Here is a 6241-nt window from a genome sequence, read left to right on the forward strand (position 1 = left end):
TGAATTCTTGCCACATAAAATATCGTGAATGTTCTATAGAAAATATCTTAGCCTTATTAATCCCATGACTTACCCCAAATATCAATATGTGTAAAATGCAGTGACCATAGAGCTTTCCCAGGTTATATTTGTGTCGTCCTTTTTCTGAAGTGCTTCCATTTTTATCGTGCAAATATATCCCTGCAAATTTCTCATCTCCTTTGTAAGCATTTTTTTTAAGTATAGATTGCAATCGTTAACATATTGTGGTCATTCTACCATATTTTCATATTACACCCGGTTTAACGAACAAAACTAGATACAGCTTATATTGTATAGAATGTTCAACACATATAAGGATGTCACAGATGAAGTAACAGAAATAATACTTTTATAGAATAAACGTTAAATTTTTACAATAATTGACATATATTATCTTCTATGTAGATATCTGTAGCAGAACAGAAGCACTGATACCCAATAACACCACACACAACCGACCGGGAGACACGCGTCTAGAACGTCACAACCTCGTCTTGATAACCTTCAATATTTTCACTCACTGAGCAGCACCATACATATCGCATGGGATAGAGAAAATAGCAAGTGTGAGCACATGACGCACTCAGTAAGTGTGGGAAAGATAATGATATGTAGGTGTTGGCGCAAAAGATCGTCTTGCCCTAGCAAGTACGACGAGAGTTTCTTCTAAGAAGGAGACTCAAGCGTTGAGACGAAATTTGAGAGGAAGGAACACCACAAATGTATTGATTGTAGAAAAAATTGATCTGTCTGGAGGAGTATCACAGTGTGGTTTAGTGCTTGAGTACCTCTATGTCCTGTGTGTTGCCTTGAGCATTCTCCTTGTGACCTCCTCCTTTCCCAGATGACCATGACCCTCTATTTATAGGGTGGTACGTAGCACGTAGCTTAGTGTACAAGTTATTTTGATGTACAAATATCTAGGACCTGGTTGAATTACTTAGGCTTATCCTGGATAACTACTTTTTACCCTACATAGAAGATAAATATCTACTATGGTAACTATTGTGGTGCTTGCCCCCTGAGGGGTGAGCCGATCGCCAATTGTGGTCCAGCGCCGCTCTACCGGGGGTGTTAGGATGACTTTCATCGCACTAGGATGTCAAGCACCACTTGCACCGGTATTAATCGCCTGTCACCTCGCGTCAGGTCGGCTGCAGGGGAGTGTCCTTTCTTTCCTGATATTATCTCCGAAGATTAGTTGCATCTTTAAGCTTTGGAAGGCCGTACAGGCACCAGAGGGGTGGCCCGTAGGGGTCTGTAGTCTCCGGGGGTTAGGCCTTCTGCTGAGGCTCTGGAGGGACTTGCTATAGATTTTAGTCTATGGAAGGCCACGTACGTACCGGAGAGGTGGCCCGAAGGGGCCCGCAGTCTCCGGAAGTTGGGCCTCTTGTTGAGGGTTTGGAGATCGAAGGCTCCGGTGGGACTTTTGATAGCAATAGCTAACCATTATCCTCAGGTTAGTCTATTTTCCCCCAATAGTAACCCCTTATTCTCTGGCCCTAACGTTCGGAGGGGTGAGAGGATGTAGAGGAAAACCAACTCCAGCCTGGGCTAGTAACAAGAATGCCCGAAGGCAATTCCCTATCCCTGAGAAGTTTTTTAGCGGGAATCGTGGGCGTTGATGGTGAAGCTCAAAGCTGATGGTGCATTAGTGGTGGCGACATGCCCTGGGGTTATTCTGAGGTCGGAGGTCCAGCAGGTGTCGAAGTCGAAGATCGAAGACGTATTAGCAGAGGAGGCACACTCCGGAGCCTATTGGAGTTGGTGTACGCGATATCGGGACTCGAGGCCGGAGGGGCGTCGGTGGAGGTGATGCGCTCTGGGGTCCGTGTCGAGGCCGATCTAGATTTTTTGGACTTCTTTGGTGATGAGTCTTCTTGCCATTTGAGTTTGTCAGAGTGGGGGATTACGTGTGGGATCAGGGGACTCCCCACGTTCGTTTGTTTGAGGATGGCAGGATGGGATGTGTCACTGGGGCATTTTGATCGGATAATGCGTGGGTTTGTTTAGGGTCTTGTGCCCACGCCCCTGGTATGCGCCGAAAAGAGTCTAGGTCATTAATGTGACGGGACGTTCGTGCAAGAAGATGAGACATTGCCATGGGATGTTGCCATGTGTCGGTGGAACAACCGAGATATGGTCACGGCCCCCCAGAGATTAATGAGGGACGCCATGGAAAGATGCCGTGTTGGTTCCGCTTCATCTCCTAGGCGTACGTGGCTGCTTGGCCCGGATATAAAGCTGAGGTCACCCGGCTGGATTTATCACTGCCCCACGAGCGAGCACTCAACTTGACTTTGAATATGGCATCGTCTTCCTTCCCATCCTCTTCAAAAATGTCGATGATCTCAACTGCTTCTACTGGGGCTGGGCCGTCTCGGCTACTAGTGGTGGCGCTGGTGGCCATCCGACTTTCGTCCCTGCAGGGTGGACAGCTGCCTGCCGCTCCTGCTCAACCCCCGGTTCAGGAGACCACGCTTGTCAAGATCATCGATATTTTTGATGATGATGAAGAGATCGACTGGGATCTCCTACGGAGGGAGAGCGATGAGGAGGAGCAGGCTTTAGTGGTGAGGGAGGGGGCTGGGAAGAAGCAGGAGAAGGCCCCAACGGTGGCTCCTTCGGTTTCTTCTTCGTCTTTCGATAGCCCAGGGGCCGACTATTGCATCAGCTTCCGTGGCAACAGGCCGCGGATGAGGTGCATACGCCGCTCCATGCGCGGCCCCTGTCGGGATCCGTAGGAGGTGAAGGTGGCCTTCGGGGGTGCTTCGTGGGCATCCCTATCTTGCCGTTTGACTATGGCCCTGCCGCAGGCAATAGTTGCCTTTTGCCACATTGTACTCTTTCTCCCCCTGGTTCGCTCTTTTGGGGTTTGTCTCCTCGGTAGCAGCCTTTGTACTGTTGCTTTTTTGTACCCGTCCTCCGGATGCATGAGTTGTTAATAATATAATTTGGATCTTTGGGGGTGATTGTATCTCTTTTTGGCCTAAGTGTAAGGGGATTCTTCGAACAAGTGACCGCATGTCTGTGTGCCTTCGTGCCACGCTTCTTCATCCCCTTCATAGGTGATGGCTAGTTTTTGGATGACTGAGGTACCGAGCCTTCGCATAGATCATAGCCGGCTTCGTTCCTTCCTCAGGAGAGGTGGCCTCGGGAATCTAGTAGTGGTAGACACGTATGGTAACTAAGGAGAGCCGGGCGAAGCAGTGGCAACCTCGCCGTTCTTGGTCATCGCGTACTCCTTGGGTTCGGTGTTGGTAGGGCCTTCTTCCAAATTTGTTCCAGATTTCTGACACAACGAAGTCCATCTGGAACCTTTGGGGACAAGCTTCGGAGGTGGTCTGCTATCCTTCGAGCTTTTAGCCGCTGCCCGGCTCTGGAGGCAACCCATCCAAAGCCTGGCGACGGCGTGTCGAAGGCAAAGTCGAAGGGTAGACAGGAGAGGTGGTCCTCGACTCCCTCGGCCCTTAGTCGCTGGCTAGCTCCAGAGGTAATCCGTGCAGCACCTGATGACAGCGTGTCAGAGGTGAAGCCAAAGGCTAGACGGGAGAGGTGGTCCTCGACCACCTCGGCACTTAGCTGCTGCCTGGCTACGGAGGTAATCCGTCCAGAGCCTGGCGATGGCGTGTTAGAGGTAAAGCCGAAGGCTAGACGAGAGAGGTGGTCCTCGACCACCTCAACCCTTAGCCGCTGCCTAGCTCTGGAGGTAATCTGTCCAAAGCCTGGCACCGGCGTGTCGGAGGTGAAGCCAAAGGCTAGACGGGAGAGGTGGTCCTCGACCATCTCAGCCTTTAGTCGCTGCCTGGCTCCAGAGGTAATCCGTTCGGATCCTGGCCACAGCGTGCCGGAAGCTACTGCCTCTATAATGAACAGTTGGAGATTCTATACTATTTCCCGTGCCACGCAGAGTGGGCTTTTACTTAATATTAGCATGATCTTCATAAACGACGTATGAATCGCGTCTCAGATGAGATTGTAGGGTTAATGACTTTACCTTTTACCATACGTGTTTGAGTCACGTGGGCCATACCTCTTCCTGTGGGGAGGGGGATTTATACCCCTTTGATATGTTGGCTGTGCCTCTTGGAGGCTAGTGGGTCTCGCACTTCTCCGGCACGAAGGCGCTTGCCTTCAAGATGCCAGGGGATTTTGTTCGATAGGTCTTTTTAGACCTTCTTCATCTTGCAAAGGTTTTTTGGAAGACATCCCCATTTGCGGGGGTTTTTGAAGACTCTCTGTCTTGCGGAGGTTTTTGCAAGGCTCTCTATCCTGCGGAGGATTTTTAAGACTTTTTGTCTTGCGGAGGTTTTGAAAGTCTCTCTGTTTTGCTGAGGTTTGGTAAGACTCTCCATCTTGCGGAGGTTTCGAATGATTCATTGTTTTTGCTGAAGGTTTAGTAGGACTCTCCATTTTGGCGGAGGTTTTTGTAAGACGCTCCGTCTCGCGGAGGTTTTTGAAAGTCTCTCCATTTTTGCCAGAGGCTTTGTTAGACTCTCCATTTTTGCCGGAGCTTTTGCAGGACTCTCCGTTTTTGCCGGAGGTTTTGTGGGCCTCTCCATTTTTGCTAGAGGTTTTGTAGGACTCTCCATTTTTCTCGGAGGTTTTGTAGGACTCTCCGTTTTTGTCGGAGGTTTTGTTGGACTCTCTATTTTTACCGGAGGTTTTGTAGGTTTCTCTATTTTTGTCGGAGGTTTTGTAGGACTCTCTGTTTTGACGGAGGTTTTTGTAAGACGCTCCATCTCGCGGAGGTTTTTGGAAGTCTCTCCCTTTTTGCCAGAGGCTTTGTAAGACTCTCCGTTTTTGTCGAAGCTTTCGCAGGACTCTCCGTTTTTGCCGGAGGTTTTGTAGGTCTCTCTGTTTTTGCCGGAGGTTTTATAAGTCTCTCCGTTTTTGCCAGAGGTTTTGTATCCCCTTTGGCATGTACTATCGGAGTTATGCAATACATTCCAGGAAACCTAGGTAGTCTTGCCTTCCAGGTGACCTAGACATGCTACACCCACAGTGTGTAGGCTTGTCGTGCTCCCAAGGAAACGCACTGGGTGCACCGCAACACTGTCCACCAAAGGTGTGCCCTGGTGCGTGGCATTTATATGACCTAAGCTATACAATACCTTCTAGGAAACCTAGGCTTAATGCTTTTGCGGTGACCTAGGCATGCTGCGCTCGTGATATATAAGCATGTCGTGCAACGAGGATTCCTTGCGACAACATTCCTTAGAGCACCGCATCCTCACATCAAGCTCATCCCTTTATATGCGGTGTCCACACTACCGAGGCTACGCAATGCCTTCCAGGACACCTTGGTATAATCCGCCTTTTAGGTGACCTAGGCATGCTGCGTTGCTGCAGGTGTGTGGGATCCACTGCCTATTAGACCCTCTAGGAAACCTTTTTAGGTGACTTTAGGTTTAGGCAAGAAATTCTTACAGGTGCGTGGGCGTGTCACGCCTCCTGAAGAAATCCTTCGGGAGCGCCACAACTATATTACCAAGGAAGTCCCTTGATAACCAGCATCTATATACTATCGAGGCTATGCAATACCTCCAGGAAACCTAGGCTTGATGCCTTCGCGGTGAACTAGGCTTGCTGTGCCCGCGGTGTGTAGGTATGTCGTGCAAAGAGGATTCTTTGCGACAGCATTCTTCAGAGCACCACATCTCTGCCTCCGAGGACATATTTTGATCTTACCGTACGAAAGATAGACCAGCTAGATACACTATCGATAGATAATAGTGGATGTACCTTTTCTAGAAGAAGACCTCTATTATGAGGTTTGAAAGCCTCGAAGCCTACGGCCAGGTTGGGAGAGGTGGTCCTCTACCCCCTCGGCCCTTATCCGTTGCTAGGTTCCAGAGGTAATACGATCGGAGCCTGGTGACAGTGTGTCGGAGGTGGAGCCGAAGGCTAGACAGGAGAGGTGGTCCTCGACCTCCTCGGCTCTTAGCCATTGCCTGGCTACAGAGGTAATCTGTCCGAAGCCTGGCGATGACGTGATGCATGCCTACCTGATCTTCCGAAAGGTAATATGATAAGTCGATTGGTGGAGCTTTGACGTTGATGATCCAAAGGCTCCGAACAGAACAGATCGAGAATCCTCGCAACCACTACACCACTACTCTGTGGTTATCAACTGTGCCAAGACGCGGTTGACCTCACCAAGAAGGCTTTTCCTGCAAGCGAATTGAGAACACAAGCAAGAATAGGTAGATACAATCTG

This window comes from Phragmites australis, chromosome 20 (assembly GCF_958298935.1).
Source record: "Phragmites australis chromosome 20, lpPhrAust1.1, whole genome shotgun sequence".
NCBI lineage: Eukaryota > Viridiplantae > Streptophyta > Magnoliopsida > Poales > Poaceae > Phragmites > Phragmites australis.